Below are 20,609 nucleotides of genomic sequence, written 5' to 3'. Positions count from 1 at the left end.
GAGGACAGGAGCCCAAGAAAGTAGGCTTTGTGACCCCCAAAATAGGATCCTAAGTTTTAAAAAAAAAAGCTTCCCAAAATATAAAATCTTATGTATGATAAAAGAATTCTAATTTTAATTGACATCTATTTAAAGACCAATTTGTCTTCAAGGCCCCAAATGGTAGAACTGCAGGCCCTGGAAGCCTGGGAGAGGAGGAGGTGGTGGGGTGGGAGTAGGGTTTACAGCAAGGACCTTCGGTAGCTGGGGAAGGCCTGATGCATGCCGTGTAGTTGAACGCGGACTCTACTTAGTTAAATATTCTCTGGTGAAGGCCCCTGGTGGGTGAACCCTGATCAAACCTAAGTGGACACAGTCTGCTTGGCAGGGACACACCCATATGTAAACTTCTTCTATCCTCACTCCTTATAATAACAAGTGCTGTCTTCTTCCAGACAACGTCAGGGCATAGGCGAGCAGCAGCATGCAGTCATGTAAAAAAGTTGGGGTCTGGGGGCAGAAGATTAAGGTTCAAGTTCAGCCCACACCAATGACGAGCAAGTCACTTCACATTTCTGAGCCTTGATGTTCTAAACTAAAGAATGGAAATGCAATCTCCCTTCTCCATAGGCTTTGGAGAAGATCAAACGACATGATTTGTGAGAAAGTGCTTTGGAAGGATAAGTTGCACAAACAGGGAACAAGGTGGTGGTGATGACAACTGTTGTGCCAGCATATTGTTTCCAGCAACATAGGCTGTTCTTTGATTCTTAGTCAAGCCTGTTACATCTCAGAACTTAGAGGCAAAAATGTGTAAGTCACCCACTCCAGCTCATGTAACTGGTAGAGATGGTGAAAGTGAATGTCTGATCTGACACAACAACGTAATTTAAAGAACTTGAAAGGTAAACACAGGTGGATTGTGTGTTTGCTGCCCTGGGCAAAGAGCTGTCAGTCTCACTTTCACAAGCGTGGAAGCTAATAAAATTTACAAGTCTACAGAAGCACTTTAAAAAACTATCGCCATACAAAAACTCATTATTAATCACATTATCACCGTATCTTTTTCAAGCCCAGTGTGATTACATAAATACTTTATGCCCTAGTTAAAGTTTTTATGGGACTACTGAAGCTGAGATAGCCAGACAAACCTGAGCAACATCATTAATAACAGGAATCTGGGGCCAGACGATTGTGTATAACACACCAAGGGCTCTATTAGCCTCATCTTCACAGCAACCCAGGAGGTAGGCATGATGCTTATCCTCATTTTATATATGGAGGAAGGTGAAACGTGGAGAAATTAAGCCTTCCATCATGAGCCTTTTGTAGGTGGCCCCAAATGAGCATTTGAAACCCACAGTTCAGTTGACCCAGCAGCCGCTTTCCTGCTCTACTAGACATCAAGAGCTTAGGGCACTGCCTCGTGATTGCTGCTTTGAAAATTAATTTTTCCACCCACACTCCTAGCTCTCCTTGCACTCCCCCTTCAACAGAGACCAGGATCTTGACTCACAGTCCAGCAGGGCTGACAGCAAGTGCGCAGCCAGCATGTGCTGATGGACAACACCTGGCCATGTGTCAGTACCAACAACGGCCATACCGCTGACACCAACCACACGTCAGGCACTATGTTACTCTTACTTATTCTATCAAGCACGTAGGAAGAAAACATCAAGTTCTTTTTCAGAAAAACTAGAAGAAATAGGAGCGGTAGAAAGGTTAGGAAAGTTGTCCAAGTCACATGACTTGCAAAGGGCAGAGCTGGGGTTCAATTTGAGTTGACTTGGCTCCAAATGAACCGCACCTCGGCCACACCCCCCTCTCCTCAACACAAATCTGAAAGAATTGCTTTTCCACCTGTAGAAGATATTTATGAAGTAAAATCCTACAAATGGCACGACTTTAAATATGAATGCTGAGGGTGTATTTAGAGTCTAGGGTTCCTCTGCTTCCTCTGATTGGAGTTACTTTCAAATCAGCAGGGTTACACTCCTCCTCTGGACCTCACCTCTCCTCTCCCTGGGTCAGGTCAAACTGCACATCTGCTAACTCTCTTGAATGCCCAAGAAGTAGTCTACCTGGTTCTAGCTTCTACTGAACCAAATCCTTTGGCTTCCTCAACATAATCTCAACTTCCGTAACACACCAAGTTTTCCCCAGATAGTCACTGAGGAAGAGTCACAGTGGATGAATTAATCAGACTTATTTCAAGAAATTAAGAGCTTGAGTTCTGTGTTAATAGAACCCCAATTCTGTTCATTGCAACAATGTGCCCCCCTGAAAAACTATACCTCCCAGCTTCCCTTGAAACTACGAGTGGTCATGATGAAACAATCCCAACCAATGATAGAAAAATGGAAATTGCTGGAAAGACCTTTAAAAAGCAGGAGACTTGACTGGCTTGTCCCTGATACCTCTGCCTTCACACTTCAATTTCTTTGTGTATGGAACACAGGAATGATGGTTGGAGCTCCTGCAGCCATTCTGTCAGCTTAAAAACAAAGGCTATACCTTAGAGGAGTATGTTAGAAGGAGCTCCTGAAGACACTGTGGATTCACCATATCAACCCTGAATTACCTTCCTAAGGAATTCTTTGTATACAATTTATTGAAGTCATTGTTTTCAATTTCTGTTACTCTTAGTTACACAAACTACTGAAAACTTAAACTGATGCAAGCATACAGACATTGGCATAAGAGGACAAAATGTTCAGAGGCCATGGAAGCAGGAATGAAGAGGCAAGATCATTACAGTCAAACAGACCTCAAAGACCAAAATTGATGCTCCCTAACATGCTATGTAATCTTATACAGTTAAATTCCCTGAATCTGATTTCTCATTTGTAAAACATATGATCATAGAAAGTTTGTAAGCATGAAGTTAGATTATGTACATAAAGTTTGTGGTAAAGTACCCAGCACATAGTATAGGCTTATTAAAAATGACTATTAGGCATTATTTTTATCATCATTATCAGAGGACTATATAGCTTTTTATGTAATGATTTTTATTTTTTTCCGTTATAGCTGGTTTACAGTGTCCTGTCAATTTTATGCTGTATAGCATGATGACCCAGTTACACATGCCTGTATACATTCTTTTTTCTCGTATTATCATGCTCCATCATAAGTGACTAGACATATTCCCAGTGGTACACAGCAGGATCTCATTGCTAATCCAGTCCGAAGACAATAGTTTGCATCTATTAACCCCAAGCTCCCCAACCACCCCACTCCCTCCCCTTCCTCTTTGGCAACCACAATATACAGCTTTTTAAAGACATTAACAATTCTAGGAGATAAGGAAGGACAGAAAAATATGGTGAATGGCTCTTGAGGTCCTATTGATAGGGAGGGGGTGGGATCAACCGATCACTCTTGTTGTTATGTCAAAAACGTATAGAATACCCAGATTCCAAAGCTGAAATGCTGAGGGAACATGTGCCCATCAGCAGAGCAAAGGTAAATCAACACTGTCTCCAGCTAAAACAGCACCTGTTCCTTCCCACTGCATTGTGTTATGAAAAGAACCTACATTTTCGAACCAGGTAAGCCTTGACTCCAGCTCTCACTAGGTTGGTGATGCAAGCACGTCTTTATCAATAAGAGACACCCACTAATTGCCTCCTGAGGTGGTAGGGGGTGAAACATCTGGGCCTCGACACAGAGTAAGTCTAAGTTCCCATCTTCCCTTCAAATCTCCAAATATCATCCAAGTCTCATAGGCTTTTTTTTTTTTTTTTTTTTTTTTTTTTTAGGGCTGCACCGACAGCATATGGAAGTTCCCAGGCTAGGGGTTGAATCAGAGCTGCAGCTGCCCGCCTACGCCTACGCCACAGCACCATGGGATCTGAGCCGCGTCCGCGACCTGTACCACAGCTCATGGCAACACCACATTCTTAACTCACTGAGTGAGGCCAAGGATGAAACCCGCATCTTCGTGGATACTAGTCCGGTTTGTTACTGCGGAGCCACAACGGGAACTCCTGCCAAGTCTCATAGGCTTTTTTAGCTGGCCATGCCAAAAAAAAAAAAAAATAAAAAAGAAATTGCTAATGGTCCATTAAAAAAGTACAAGAAATAGTGAGATGGCCACCTGGGTTGAGGTGAAGGCATTAGGGAGCAGTTCACCGCCCCCCTCCCTACCCCATTCTGGTGAAGGAGGAACAAAAGGGGAAGTGGTGGAGGCTGGAAAACCAGAGTCCCCAAACCAAGGAGAGCTGAGAAGTACTCCACTTCCCTCCGCCCTCTGTGTTTTGAAACCACTGGCTCTGGGGACTAGCAAAAGCAGAGACAAGACAGCCATTGTCCAGGTTCAAGTTAGCATCAGAACACAGTCACTGCAGGGGGGAGTCCCAAGACTGGCCAGCAGCCATGCCTGCGTTCCTAGTTACAAGAGAGCGGCCTGCAGTGGAAACCAAACTTTAAACAGAGCTATCATGCGGAAAAAAAGTGATTACGGGGGGCTGGTTACGTATTCGGTACTGGCCAGCAATCACTGACAACAGTGCGCTGGGCCCTGTCTTAACTCTCTGAATCCTTAGTAACAGCACAGGTACCATTATTATCCCTATTTCAGGGATGAGAAAACTAAGGAGCAGGGAAGTTAGGTAACTTGCAGTGACAGGGCCAAGCATCACACCCAGCATTCTACACCAGAGCCAGTGTCCTCAACGTCCCCAGGAGGATGGCTTTGCCATCCTCCTAAATGTCTTTAAGACTCCTCCTTGGCCATGAGGAATGGGCCAACAACAAGTCAAAGACAATTGGTTCCTTGACATGTTACAAAAGAAGCAATGAAAAGACGGATTTATTTTGGGATTTACGTTTTAAGGACGTTTCCTTAGAGACAAGGAAAAAGTAATAAGTGTTAACGTATTTTTTTCCCTCAAAAACATTGAAATTGCAGATATTCAGGATCAAGGATGAACAAGCAGGAAGGACCTGTCCAGATTATTTGATCTGTCTCCCTCTTTGATTTTGTAGGTAAGGGCAGTGAGAAAAAGCAGAAAAGGGGCAAAGATGCTGGGTGTCAAGTTGCCGGGATTCCAATGCTGGTTCTGTCACGTACTGCTGGGTCACCTGGGCAAGTCATTTCACCTATCAGGGCCTCAGTGTTCTCATCTGTAGACTGGGAGCAACAGAAGTACACATTCGTCGGGCGGCTGTGGGGATTAAAAGGGAACCCTGACAGTAGGAAGTGAGTTCAATGTGAGTGCAAGTCATCAGGATTACAAGGCTCCTCATCATAGAGCAACTGGACCCCTGCCCAGGCCATCCCACGGATAAATGAGAACTTGCATCAGCTTGCAGGGATGGCCTAACCCTCGTGAACAGGGTCCTTAATCCATAAATTTAAACAAAAAAGCAAAACAAACAAACAAACAAAACCAGAAACAAAAACGGGGGGGGGGGAGGTTTGTTATTCCTTTTTAAGGAAAATAAAAACACTTTTTTGAGAAAAAAAAAAAAGTGTTGAATTCCCAGGCAGTGATTTTCTAAATGAAATTCCAAGAGAAATTTTCAATGAGACAAAAATAGTAAGACTTTTTAAAAACCAAATTGTTTTTAAGCACACTATTTTTAACACAATGAGATTCTCTATTAAAAAAAAAAAAAGAATCAACTTAATGGTCTTTTAAACCTGGAATATTAAGGTATTTTCAGGGCTGAGGGTAAAATGAGTTCTTATTAATGTACTGACATCTAATTCATTTATAAATAGGCCAGCTTTGGAAGCTTCTATGATCCATACACATTTGTTTTAAAATGAAAAAGAAGAATGCTGTACACTTATGCAGCATTCTGCCTTTCAAAGTAGTTTTGTTCCTATTTTCCACTGGATGATGTGAGGTGAAGCATTATCATCAGAGGCTCAGAGAACAAGGGCTGCTGCAGTGCTGGAAGGAAACCACGAAAGGCGAGTACGAGAAAGGGTTCTAGTGCTGCCCTGTGACCTTGAGAGGGTCAACCCAGCTCCAGGGCTCCAGGTTTCCTACCTGTAAATGAGATAGGTTGGTAACGTTCCTGCCAAATCTAAAATTCTAAGACTACACACATACACCACACACACACACACACACACACAAAGCATGGTATGTATTCTCAAGTGCCTAATATCCATCAATAATTATAGAACTCGGAGACCACACCTGCATTGAACTCTATTTCCTAAATTATTATTTCCTTGAATGAGAGGAGGGCTACACATTTCAGCTGGGGTGTTAGGGCATCAACGTGGCATTTGATAAACTTAGTGTTTGATGAGCTAGTACTTACTCTGCCTTTCATAAGAAAATGGTTAGTTGTTTTCAGCCCCTTTCAGTCTATTAATATCACCTAATGCAGACCATTATATAAGAAAATTACTTGACTAAAGATAGAATGACAAGATGACACAGGCAAATGCATGTAACTTCTCTTTCATGGGAATTTTTTCTGAGACAAATAGAATTTTGGAGATGCTGAAAAGCTCCGTTCCATGCTTTCAATGACCCTTGTTATACTCAAACTGTGAACCCATTTGCAAGTGACTAGAGAGACATATACTTTGGAGGCACTCGGTAAATTCTAAGAATTTTTACCATGAAATAATGAGCTAGTTCACCTGCAACAGTCTTTGGAAATGGTGCACTTTGAAAGGAAGATAAGCACTGGCCTAACACAAAGGGCATTTTGTTCTAAAATTATAAGCTATAGGAAGGAGGGGATAAATTACAAAGCAAAAGCATTTAATACATGAAAACTGCCAGAGTGGTTGTAAAATAAAATCTTACTAATTATCCACGGCATGGAAACTCATATTAGAACTATTTGTGGGTCTAGGGTCAGTCTGGATGAGATACTGATGAATTCTCTGATGCAAATATATATTTATCCCTTTATCCCTTTGCAGATAACCCTTGTGGCCTTTGCGTTTTCTATTTTTAGGCCTGCTATTCTTTCATGGCTTGGTTTTCAAGTTTTGGTGCTGTGTGGGAAGACGCTGAAAGTTCAGAACCTTTCATAGGTGTGAGAGGTGAAAAGAGGAGAGGAGAGTGAGGACAGAGAATGTGAAGTCCCCCACCGCTGAGTTCCGCCAATATCGAGGCTTCCACCCCTGCTATTTCAGGACAGGGGATCAGGGCTTGAAAGCTGCTCAGCTCTTCTCAGCTCCTGAAGCCTGGATATTCTTTTCTATCCTCTCTCATGCCTAAAAATAGTATGAAATTGACAATGAAAAGACATACAATCTAATCCAATGCTTCATTGTTCACTTCCCTTCTGGGCTTTTTTTTTTTTTTTTTTTAAGGACACAGAGAGAAAAAAAAAAAAACCGACTAGTGTTAGAGCTAAAAATCAGGCTCTAGCACCAAAGGACAGCCAATTCTTAATTCACCAAGAAGGACCTGAGGCCACATCCCAGGCATGCAGTTGTATGCAAATCGCAGTGTCACTATTTAATAAGCAACGGGAACTTGATCAACTTATCCTTCCTCTGAGCCTCAATTCCTTGTTTTTTTTTTTTTTTTTTTTTTTTAAAGAGTGCATCCTATCTCATCAGTCTGGTGCTAAGATTAAATTTAAAGTGATGCATAATTCATATATTAACTGAGATAAAATAAGCATCAGTAAATGCTAGTTGTTACCAGTTTTACAGCAAAATAACCATTATGGTACTTAGCTAAAATGACAAATTTGGAGGCATTACACATGCAGATAGAAAGACATTATAAAACAATAATAATTAAAACAGCTTGATATTGGTCCATGAGTGGAAAAACAGAACAATAGAATAGAATAGGGAGTCCAGATACAGACTTAGATATGCAGCACTAAATTTACGAAAAAGGAAATCCACAGTGAAAAGGATTTTCAACAACTTTTGCTGGGCTAGTTATGTGTGTATGCATCTGAAAAAATGAATTATGACTCCTTACCTCACACTGCCCACAAAAATTGACTCTAATTAGATCATAGATTCCAATGTTAAAGGAAAAACACTAAGCTTCTATACAATACAGAAGAATATATTCATAATCTAGAGGTGAGCAAAGGCTTCTTAAATAGGACCAAAAAAAAAAAAATTATTAACCCTAAGGAAAATGTTTGACTGGTTTATATTAAAATCAAGAACTTCTTTTTTGTTGCTGTTGTTCTTATTTGCTTTTTAGGGCTGCACCTGCAGCATATGGAAGGTCCAGGCCAGGGGTCTAATCGGAACTACAGCTGATGGCCTACACCATAGCCACAGTGACGTGGGATCCGAGCCATGTCTTTGACCTACAGCCCAGCTCATGGCAATGCCAGATCCCTAACCCACTTGAGCAAGGCCAGGAATCGAACTCACAACCTCACGGATGGGTTCATTAACCACTGAGCCATGAAGAGAACTCCAAAATCAAAAACTACTGTTCATCAAAAGATACAAAAAAGATTCAACTTCTGAGTAGGAGTATAGCACAGGGAACTACATTCAATGTCTTGAGATAGAACATAATGGAATATGAGGAAAAGAATGTATATACATGTATGACTGGGTCATTTTGCTTTATAGCAGGAATTGGCACAACATTGTAAGTCAACTATACTTTAATAAAAAAAAAATCTAAAAAAAATGAAAGAAAAATTTGCAACATTATCTGGCCAAAACCTGGTACCCATTATATATAAATAGCCCTAATAAATCAATGAGAAAAGACAGGCAACCCAACAGAAAAATGGGCAAAATGTTAAGTAGGTACTTCACCAAATAGAATATCTAAGTGGCCAATAAACACATGAAAAGGTAATAAGCTTTTTTAATCACCAGGGAAATTCAAATTTAAATTACAATGAGATATTTTTAAACATCCCCCAAATGGCCACAATGAAAAAAGGGGATGGGAAAAAACAACAACAAAAAACTAAGTGCGGATAGAATGTGGAGCAAATGGAATTCTCACAAACTATTGATAGAAGTGTTTTTGTTTCAACCACTTTGAAAAACATATAACTGGGTCACTTTGCTGTACAGCAGAAATTGACAGAACACTGTAAATCAACTATAATAAAAAAGTTAAAACAAATAAAAGAAAACCAGTTTAGCAGTTTTTAGCCAAGCTAAAATATTCATACCCTATGATAGCGCAATTCTACCCAAAGATATAAACCCCAAAGAAGTGCACGCACTGGTGCTACATAAGAAAGGCACCTGCATGTTCACAGCGGCACTATGTGCTTCAGCCAAAACCTTGAAATAACCAAAATGTCCATCTAATACATTAGATAAATAATTTATACCTTATTTATATAGCAATATATTTACTACAAAGAAATAAGTTTTTTTTTAAATTGTTCTACGCATAGTAAAATGAACATAAAACACAATGTTGAACAAATAGAGCTCTATACAAAAGACAACATACTCAATGACCCTACTTAGCTGAAGCTCAAAACAGACACATTTCAACTATGGTACTAGAAACAGGGAGGGAGAAAGAAATTGGGGAACGCAGCCCCAGTCATTCTCTGATGGTTGCCTAAGGCTCTCTATCTCAAGCTAGGTAGTAGAAAAATGGATAGCTGATGGCTGGAAAATTCACTGAGGTGCGTTGTGCTTTCAGGATCTGAACACTTCTATTCATTTAAGTTACATGCACCTAAAAAAGTCAACTTAAAAAGATATAAGCTTTCTGAGCAGATAAGAAGGAACAACCACATTTTAGACAGTGTAAAACTATGGCAGATGATTTCGAAGAGCTTTCAGAAGCAGTGTTGTGTTTGGCCCGCCCATCACCCCTCGAACCAGAGATTGGCATTTTACGTGGCCAGGTTTACTGACCAGATAAAAAAGCATATAACCTGTCTATGCAGACATCCTAGTTCAATTCCCTAAATGGTATCACCTTCTAAAGTTGTTCAGGGGCACCTCTCCACCTCTGGACTTGAATTCAATTTCACCTGTTGGTTAGATGGATAAAAGAGTATATGTGTGCATTTTCTTTTGTGAATGGGCATTCTGACCTCACTGAAGAATATTGCAGATGCTGATGGAAAAGCTGTAATAGATTTGACTGGTTGTATATAAATTCTAAGAGCACAAGGCTCTTTTAAATTAGTTTCTTCCCTTCCTCCCTCCCTCGCTTCTTTCATCCATTCATTTGTAGCCCCTTTCTTCCTTCCTCCCTCCTTTCCTTCCTTGCTCCCTTCCCTCCTTCCTTCTTCCCTTCCATCCATGCAGGTGCATGTCCACCTGTCTGTCCATCCATCAGTCCATTGACCCACCTATTTACCCATCCACACATACATCAAACTAGCAAGGTGGTTAAGAGCATGGCCCTGGAATTGGTCCACTTGAGTTTGGATCCTGGCTCTGCCACTCATTACCTATATGACCTTGAGCTCAGGAGCAAGAACAGATGAGTAAAAGACAAGGCTGAAGAGGCAGGCAGGTATCATATCATCTGATTCTTTGTAGACCACATTACAGAGTATGGGCTTTATTCCACCTACAATGGGAAGTCATTCACACGGTTTAAATGGGGACCAGATGAAGTAACAACTTCACATCGCCTTTCTGACTCCACACTTTATCTCTTTTTAATGGAATTAAAATTCAGGTAATTTGAGGATTCTTGTTATTCTGTACCCCATGCTCGATGCTTCAGTGTATTAAGGACAAATAATGAACCACATAAAAACTTTAGTGCTAAGTGGTTAAGAGTTGGTTTTGGAGTTAGGACTGCAGCTAGAATTCTTCCTCTAAGGACTGCAGCTAGAATTCTTCCTCTACACCTTCCAATGAGCCCTTTAACGTCACCAATTCTCTAGTATTATGATGACAATAACAGTAATTTATAGCTGTAGAACTGAGTAAAGATATATTGAGAGGATTCCCATAAAGCCCTTAGAGCCTGGCATACAATAAGCACTCAATAAATGTTAGTCATAAAATGTTGTGCAGAATACAAAATATGTAGTTGTGTAATTTGCCCCAAATCTTGAATTTAGTGAAAGCTTTAGCTTGTGTGAAATCTTATGGACTTCAATCTTCTCTCATGAAAGTACCAGGTCCCCTGGAAAGTTACATACAGAGCAATATCCTATCATCATCTTGTAAGATGTATAACCAAAGGACAAAATGTGCAGAAATTCCAGGACATTAAGATTTCTGCTAAGAGTGAGCTAAGCGACTTCTAGAAGTTGGTTTATAATTGAACGGTGGTCTTACTGACATGCTCTGTATTTGCGCTTTCTCTTGGTGCTCTAGCTAAAACAACTAAGACTTGCAGGAAAATGGAACCTAGATCCTTGACACCTTATCTTGCAGCAAAATAACTGTTTCTGGGTCCACTTACAGGTCTACAAAAGGAGTTCTTCTCAGTCCAAAGAGAAGAAAAGAGCAGGAAAGAAAACGAATTCTTTGGAAAGGCGTATCAACTTTGTGGTGCCTGTTAGGGATGCAAAACCAAATGTGAAGCACATATCTTGCTAAATACGGTTTAGCTACCTTTTGCGGGGTGGTGTGGCTGGAGCATTGAGGGTACAGTGGAAGATTAGGAAAAAGTTGGGTGGTAAGTAGTCTAAGGCAGGGCAAAGGAGAGCATATCCAAGAAGAGGTTTCTGTATGTTCTTACTGAAACTTCCTTTACAAGGAAAATTATTCTGAGAACCACACATTAAGAGACTGTCCTATAGCAAATTTAGCATGGATATGAGTAATTGCCCGTTCAACCATGTGAGATGGGCACTTGAAGGTTATGCTGAGAAAGAGACTGATTAATGAGCAGCTCAGATGTACCTCACTAAAGACCCAGCAAGAACTGCGACATATCCCATGACCACGGGCTGAACCTTGACCTGAAGCTCAGAGCCTTAACCGGGGCTTGGGAGCCGGCAAAAGGGGCTAAAAATAGGTAACCCTAATTCTGATAAAAATGAAATTAGGGCAATTGGACATGCCCAGGCTTGCTCATCATACACATTTTTTTCTTGGCCTTGGTACTCAGAAAATGAGTTGCCTTAAAAACTCAGTGATTACCTGTAGGAATTAGTATAAAATGCAAATGCTTTAGCAAAGCATTCAACACTTCCCAGTCTGACCCTACTCCACTCCCCTAACTTTTCTCTGACCTATGACTGAACACAAAGGTCAGCAATAGTTTCTACCTCTTCATCTGCTTATATCTGTACACAGTAAGCTCTTGGGTTTCCCTCTTCATGGAGCCCATTGATTCATCCTCCAAAGCCCATCTCTTTGCTAAAGGCATTTCCCTACAGCTTTGTCCAACTTCCACTTAGTGTTCCCACAGACCTTGAATTTTCTCCACCTGTTCAGAACCCTCACACTTGATTCTGAGCCTATAAAAAACAGGAACCTTAATCATTCTTTTCTGCATTCTTTATGGTTCTCACACGGCCAGCCTTCCATGGACACATGCTCACCATCCCTGGCTTGGTTTCCTGCCTCCTTGTGCTTTTCTTCTCTGTGGCTTCCATTATGCACCACTTCACGCACTGTTAATAGAAGAGGATGAGGAATGCCCAAAACTTTGGCACGACACACGTCTCAGGACTCTTGCTGTGATCGGGGCACTTTGGAAGGCTCCACACAGGCTTCACCTACTACTTTAAACTCAGTTAGTCCAACCTGCAAAATGACCCAGTCCTTTGCCTTCTCTCCCCCAATTTTCTGAAATCTAAGTACAGGTGCTCTCTTCATAGGAAAATGAGGACTTTATAAAGGAAGAGGATTAGTTGCACAAATGCAAACAGAAGAAAACCAAGTCTGAGATCTTCCCCAAACACAGTGATGTAACCTTCCTCTGCAGATCAACTGCCAACAACTTATCCTGCTTGGTGGGCAGCAGGCGGAGGGTGTCTTTCCCACTCTCCGCCCGCCTTATTTACCACATGTATGTAAGCTTTGAGCACTAAACCCTTGGAGCGCTAGGGTTTAGCGCCCATCTCAGGCCCTTGTCTGACTCTGTCAAAAGGAACACTTGGCCTCAAGGACTGCGGGACAGTGCTAACCACATGTTCCTCCTGCATGGTGGCATTAAGGGAGATGGGGGGCATATTAGGGAATAATCCATTGACAATCACGCTTTTGCCCACGCGGGATTTGAAAGAATGGAGATTTCTACCAGTGAAGAATAAAGAGTTAAATCCCTAATATCTTTGCCTATATATAGTTCCCATCAATCGTCTTAAAGAAGAGAGCCTGATAAGGAGCACAGCTCTCTCCTACACGGGATCACGTGGGCAGTTTTGTGCCGAGGGGCCAAGAGGTCCTCTCGGTGTATGAACAGAGCACCAGGCCCAGGAAGCATATCATCAAGCTTCGTGATAATCATTTAGGAAAAGGTCAAGCTTCATACAGGCACTTGAATGAGATTTACAAAAAAATTAAAACAAACAAACAAAAAACTAAACTTAAAAATAAGGCCTTAAATTTTAAACCGGTAACAGCTGGCTAGAAAACTTGAAAGGGACATAATTTGAATTACAAGACACTGGAGGTATCTGCTTCAGCGAATTAGAAGGTGAGCAGCTTAGAAAGGTGAGTTAATTATTTCAGAATATTGCAATGACCATGCAAAAGAACTGCTCTAAGCTCCTTACAAGTATTTCCTCATTTAATCTTCATGACAATTCCATAAAGTAGGCATGACTGTTATCATCCCCACTGTATGGATAAGAAAACTGAGGTACAGAGGAAAGATTTACAGGTCTAATAAGAGGCAGAGCCAGGGTTTAATAATAGTTTGGCTTCAGAGTCCCTGTAATCAAGTCACTAAACAGATACCAATTTTCCTCTATGGAAGATTTTTAAAGCAGAAAGTTAATATTTTCTAGAATGTCTATTTACTGTGATTTAAAAACTACCTTAATTCAATGTCTTTCTGTGATCCAGTATTTTTGACTTGATCTTGCTAATAACTAAGGTAATTTTTGGATATACAAGTCTTACAGTTGGTAAGAACTCCGCATTTTCCAGTTTATCTACAGCAGACATGTATTCCCACGAAAATGTTGCTGTTTCAATGCTAAGGGGGGAGAAAAACAACAATTCATAGACTCAATTTCAGGGACTTTTTGTTTTTGTTCATTGGCTTAATAGATCCTTACCTTAATAAAGAAGACGGAAAATTCATCTATTTTAATGCAAGGCTAATATCCTGGAATATTAAGAAAATGAAGCCAATCAGACCAATCTATTTTTTTTGTTAAACAATTAGAGGGCACTTAATATATATACCAGCCACCGCTCTCCATGCTTTACGATTGTTAAATGATTGACTTCTCAGATGAGAAGTGCCAGTGAGACACATTTGAGTCTCATCTTTATTTTATAGGTGAGGAAAATTGAGGCACAGAGAGGCTAAGTGACTTTTTTGAGGTCACACAGCCAGAGAGAGACAGAGCCAGGATGTAGTGTGGGAGGCAATCAGCCTGGGGAGGCTGTGCTCTGAACCATACGCCTGTTATTGCTTGGAGGTCTTCTTGCCTCAGTAGCTTTTAAACTGCACGGTTGCTGCCACGGTTGTCCTAACCATTACTCACTTAGAACTTCCCCAGTGTTCACACAGTAAGGCCACTGAGCCGCCTACACCCTGACCATGCACATATATCCATGACTACCCCAGATGTCTCGGATTTAGAATAAGTAGTCAAATTATATTACTTCCCTTCATTAAAAATAGTCCTACACACTCTGATTTCTTTTAAAAATTATATTGGGTCTGGATTTCTATTTCACAAAACAGCCTCAAAACCAAACAAACCAAAAAAAACAAAAAAACAAAAAAAACAAGTATTAGTGTTTTGGTGGTTTTTTGGGAAATAAATTTGGGTAAAATATGGCATGTTCACCAAGGTGAACTCCCAGAATGCATCTCATTGTGTTGAACATACAGACATCCTAGAAGTGAATCTGGTTTTGCAGCTGATAAAATTATTTTCACTATTAAAGGCACTGATACAATCAGGTTTAAGCTCTGTTCCTTACTGCCTTAATGAGGCTAGTTTTGCATCTTATAGATTGTGAGCTAATTAGCATTCCAAAGAATGAACCATTGCTTTCCTGTTCCTGGGCCTCCGGGATGGCCACACGTGTAGATTCGGCCTCAGAAATGTGTGTTTGTGAAGAAGTCAGTCTTAAATTGATGGGTGAAGTATGTTAACCCTCTGTTACCCACTGGTTTCTTAGACTGAACGTCTGCTTGTTTTTCCCTGGATTTTGCTGACATAAAATGATAGTTAACTCCTGAAGTTTCTAGGACATCCTTGTATTTTCTGGTGGTTGTTATCCCAACACAGACTGCCTCCAGTTGAATTTGTCCTAAACCAAATTCAGCAAAGTTTATTTTGGCCTTCAGCTTCTTGGCCATCACTTCTCTCTCTCACTCTCTCTCTTGCTTTTTAAACCCTCACCAGGAAGAGGACATTTTAGATAAGAACACATCTTAATGAAAAGCCTAACTATGGAAGAGACTAAAAATAAAATGCTTTTAACTTCAGGAGGAAGGTTCGGATGAAAATTCTCAGACCTTCCTCCTATATGAAATAAAAGTTAATGCTCTCAGACACTTTCATTCCCTTTCTTTGCAGACAGTTTTTTTTTTTTTCTTTTACATTACTTCTTGGTCATTTGGGTTTGTTGATATTTTGACACCATTTGCTCCCTCTCCCAGGACTAATGCATTCAAGAATTTTCACTTTACAGAAATCCCCCAATTCTCTAAAAACAGAGAGTGCTTACATTTTCTTACACAAACATATGACTGGGACATCTCATCTGGTCATTGGAAGGTACATAAGATATCCGCTATGGCACCATGTTCCCCGTAAGCGTGTATATGTACATGTGGACTCCCTATGAATGTTTTCAAGATTATGCGACAGCCATTACAACCTCATAGGAGAATAAATAATGACAACAGCCCACTAATGGTGGATAATTGTTCTTCCCAATATCACTGCTCTTTCTTGTCTCCTTCATAGACTTGTTTGGTTTATTTTGTTTGTTTGGGGGGGAGGGTTCCTTATTCTGCCCAATCATCCTTTCTTCTCTCTCTTCACTCTTGCTGTAGAACTCATCGGGTCTCATGGCTTCCACGCTCACAGTTGCCAAATCTCTGTTTCAAGTCCAGATCTTTTCCTTGAGCTTCAGGAACCAACTCCTTACTGGACATGCCCGCCTGGATGTCCCTTAGTTACCTCACACTCAAAGGGACCCAAACGGAACGCATTCTCTCTCTCCAGGCAGGCTGCCCATCTCCTCCACTGGCCGGGGGAGCCTGGACTCCTCTCTCAGTCACCTTAATATCTTAAATATAGTTCCTCCATCCCCTTCCTGTTGCCACTGGGCTGGGTTCAAGTGCTCATCCCTGTGGCCCCAGATGGTGATAAAAGGACTCAAAAGGGTCTCCCACCCTCAAGCAAGTTTCATTTTCCTCACTGTTTCTCATGAGAGGTTCACGAAAATCCAAGGACAGCCACAGCAGGATACAGAAAGAGCAAAGACAAGAGTGTAAACCTATTTTTATTAGTGCTTTTTCACGGTGAAAATAATTAAGCCATGTTGCTTAAAATCTCGCAACGTCCAAGCTCTTCCATAACTCTTCACAATGTAGACTCTGCTTAACCTTCAATAAGCCAATTTCAGAGCAGGGGTATAAAAAGAAAACTTCCAGAATGTAATTATCAGGGGAGAGGGAGAAAAATGATTTCAAATTTTGAGAACAAAATAGAATAACTAAAATAAATCAAATCAGAGCAACTGTTTGCAAAACTCCCAGGATCCTGAAACATTGTGTCATCTCATTCCCCTTTTTGGTGACAACTCCTACAGGTCTTTGAAGATTCAGTGCATTTAGTTGTTTCCACTTCTTTGGGTTCCCTTTTTCCCCATTATCTGTAGGCTGACACATCTAAGTGTCCCCATCTCACCCTCTGGCGATCCTCCCAATTCTCTGTCTGCTTTTGTGTCTCTGCATAGAAATTCGAAGACCCTGGAGACTCTGGACTATGCCTTCTCCATCTCTCTACGTAGGGCCTCCAAAAATGTTTGGTGAATGTGTGTGATTAGATGTGATTAGACCAGACTTGTACCGATGGGGCAACGTTATTGAAGTTGCAACATTCAATAAGTCTTCATCTCCTTACACTGAAATATTGCAATGAAATCTTATCTTCTTGCCAGTGCCAGTTAATCACTCACTAACATCTCTCCACACTGACAACAAAATATGACCACAGGAGAAGGCTCCGCAGAGACTGTGCCCACACATTTCAATGCCTGGGCTAAAATAAGCATGTAAGTGTGTAGGACTCATCATCATATTGTACCAGGAAGCGTGCCCTCCCATGTTTAAAAATACACTTGTTTGGCTGGATTCAGGCTGCTCCCCGCTTCCAGGCTTGCATGAGTCACTGGAGAAACATCCTATTAGAGGGCACCCCCACGGACTGGCTTCCTTTGTATGTTCAGGATGAGTCAGGAGGTATGAGTCACAGTTCACTCTTATGACAAAATGAACTTGCTCATCTTTCCTTTTCATTACCAATATTCTGTGGGCTTCATTGGCACCTTTTAGAAACATCTAAGGCTGCCAGGGCAACTTGAGACTTGGCATTATTTATTTTTTACAAGCTACTCCACTTAAAGTGTCTTTCATCAGAGCAGCAGGATACTTTGCAGGTCTGACACATCTGAAGCTCACATGACTCCCGTGAGCTATCTGGCTGGTGTTGCTCTGCTCTGTCATCTACGGGAAATAGGAGGGCTCGAAGGAGATAAAGATGTTGCACGTGGCCCCTCTTCAGGGCTGGCACCTAAAACTGGTCTCCCAAAGCTGCTATTGATGAATGGCTGGTTGGCTACCCTTTCTTGGTTATGAGATGCAAATGTGTGGCTAAGGAGCAAAGCATTCTCCAGCATAGCCAACGGTCAAGTAGTGAACATGAAAATAGACTGAAAGGACAAAGACTGCAATCTTCCAGATGTCATCCAGGGCATTCGAAACCTGCCAATGGAAGAATTTTTAGGCTCCATGATAGTTATAAACAATAGAGCTTGCTTCCTTCCATTCTATTCCAGAAAACATTTTGAGTGGCTACCCATGGAGGTGAACCAGGCATGGAATCAGCAGCAGAATAAAGTAGAGAAAATTATATACCACAAAGGAAGAACACGCAAAGGGTTATGAGAATCCAGTGGAAGGACAGATTTATTTTGTTGGGGGAATTGGCGTTTGAATTGGACCAAAGGATGGGTAGAATCTAATTCATTGTTCTGAATGTGTTTTTCGTTCAGAACAATTTCCCAGTCAGGCTCATTTCAAATCCATTTACATGCAGACTCCAAATTCCATAATCAACATCTCTTGGAAGCCATTTAAATGCATGCATATAAGTGCCTGCAAGGGAGATGCTTCTATGTAGTCCTATCAGGAATAGCTTTACAGTGGCCAATAAATGAAACAGAGCAGAGACGCACTAAGTCCAGATCTCTCGGCTTTCCAGGGGATCCTGGTGCATTGAAATCCGCCTCTGCTTTAATAGAAGGTGATAAAAATACCTGCCACCCACCTACCTCAGAGGAACACTGCAGGGATGGATAATGTTCAAAGCACTTTGAATTTTTTTGAAGAAAAATGCTCTATGAAAACAAAGCTTTGTTATCATGAATGTTGGGTAAAGAGGAAACAAAAACAATGTCTAGAACATGGTTTAGGGGGTGAAAACAAGACACTAGATTATAACTTTCACAGTCAAGGCCTGAAAGTCCCTTCCCTGGAGGTAGGGCCATAACTACTAGGGTATGTTGAATTATGAAGAAATGGGGGTGAATTTGTGTCTTTGAAGATAGAGGTTTCTGGTAACAGTATAGAATCTAGAAAAGGAATTGCAGGGCAATTTGTCTCATGATGATGTGTTGAGGACATAAATACTAGAGGCCAAGATAATCAGAAGTGATTCTTAAAAAGCCAAGAAAAGAACACATGGAGGACACTGAGAGAAAAGCTTTTCGATGCCTAAGCCTGAAAGGGGTGAGTGATCCAGAATATTTAGTGGTACAGAGTAAAGACAAAGAAAGTTAACGGAAAGATAAAGTTGTAAACAGTGAATAACCCTCTGAATTAGATCACAGGGGCTGTGTGAAAGGGAGAAATAAGACTCTTAGAAGGTTTAAGTAATACTCCATGCTCTGGTACCAAACAGACATATGTTTTCTGGGTGAATTACCTAATTCCTCACAACTTCACACAGCTGAGAACATCAAAGGAGAAAATATATAAAAAATACCTTCAAAGATGTTCTGGTATCATACAAATGTCAGCGATGGTGATAACTGAGCTAAGTTAGTGGGAATGATGAGAAAGCAGGAGAAGTCCCTAAAGAAGAGTCACACATTTTTGGTGGTGGAATTTTTTCTTCTGTCAAAAATACACCCAAGATACTGGATCTGGGAGGAAGCTTTCAGAAAGGATCTAGTAACCCAGAAGTGATACACCAGGCGTTTGAACTGGACCAGGGTTTGGACTCCCATGATAGGGAAATATTCGAGACGGATTTTCAACAAATTGAATGTGGAAGCAAAGATAAAAGAAAACAAAGATTGGAGTTCCCGTTGTGGCTCAGTGGTTAACGAATCTGACTAGGAACCATGAGGTTGCGGTTCAATCCCTGGCCTTGCTCAGTGGGTTAAGGATCCGGCGTTGCCATGAGCTATGGTATAGGTTGCAGACGCGGCTCAGATCCTGAGTTGCTGTGGCTCTGGTGTAGGCCGACGGCTACAGCTCCGATTCGACCCCTAGCCTGGGAACATCCATATGCCGTGGGAGTGGCCCAAGAAATGGCAAAAAGACAAGAAAAAAAAAAAAAAGAAAGAAAGAAAGAAAACAACAACGTTGAGAGCCCAGGCTTGCAGAAATCATAGGAGAATGTAAACGGGAAGCTGGGAAGAGGAAAGAGGTGGTAAAACGGTGAGGAGTAAGGACTTCGTTGGTGAGAAATACCAGGAGAGTTATTATGGAATAAAACGTGAGCTTCGAATAAAATAATAAAATGAGGGGTTAAAGATTTATTTGTGAGATTCTCTGCATCCACCAGGGAGTCTCACAGCAAATAAAATGGAAACTCCCCCATGTAAAAAGAGCAGAATATGTCCCTTAATGTCTTAACCAAAGATGTGCAACGAAGAGCTGTCTCCTGGGATTAGTTTTGAGGCCAGCAGTTCCTATGTCTTATGCAGGAGAGTCACGCATGTTTTTCCATATTTTTCAATAACCTCAAAGGCCTTTTGTTTATACCCCAGGGTAATATTTACATTTCCATTTCCTTCCCCAATTCAGCCAAAAAACTGATCAGCCATTCTTTCACTGGGTTCCAGCCAGTTCTGTCCACTAACCCTTATTGTCGAGAAGCCTGGAGAATAATTGAGCTGTTGCCCAGGAAGACACAGCCATTGCCTGTGCTGAGGCCTCCGTAAGCAGGGCCAGGAATCGGGCCATCAGATGGCCTGAGCAAACTGGACACAGGCTTGCAGCCCCTGGCAAAGGACCCAGTGACAGAGACTGTTGAGGCCAGCTTTGTTCTTGAGAAAATTCAGACAGAAAGAGGAAGGAGAGGCTAGTGAGAAATGAACTGAGGGAAAAGCG

At 41.3% G+C, this 20,609-nt stretch overlaps 1 protein-coding gene across 9 annotated transcripts in view; it reads right to left on the bottom strand.

Annotated features, from left to right (window-relative positions):
- ELMO1 (engulfment and cell motility 1) overlaps positions 1 to 20,609 on the bottom strand; it is a 581,070-nt gene that overhangs the window by 170,372 nt on the left and 390,089 nt on the right. The window lies entirely within an intron of this gene.

The sequence above is a fragment of the Sus scrofa genome, chromosome 18, assembly GCF_000003025.6.
Source record: "Sus scrofa isolate TJ Tabasco breed Duroc chromosome 18, Sscrofa11.1, whole genome shotgun sequence".
In the NCBI taxonomy this organism is placed as follows: domain Eukaryota; kingdom Metazoa; phylum Chordata; class Mammalia; order Artiodactyla; family Suidae; genus Sus; species Sus scrofa.
Note: the sequence above shows the minus strand (reverse complement) of the source record. Positions and strands in the feature narration are given on the sequence as shown.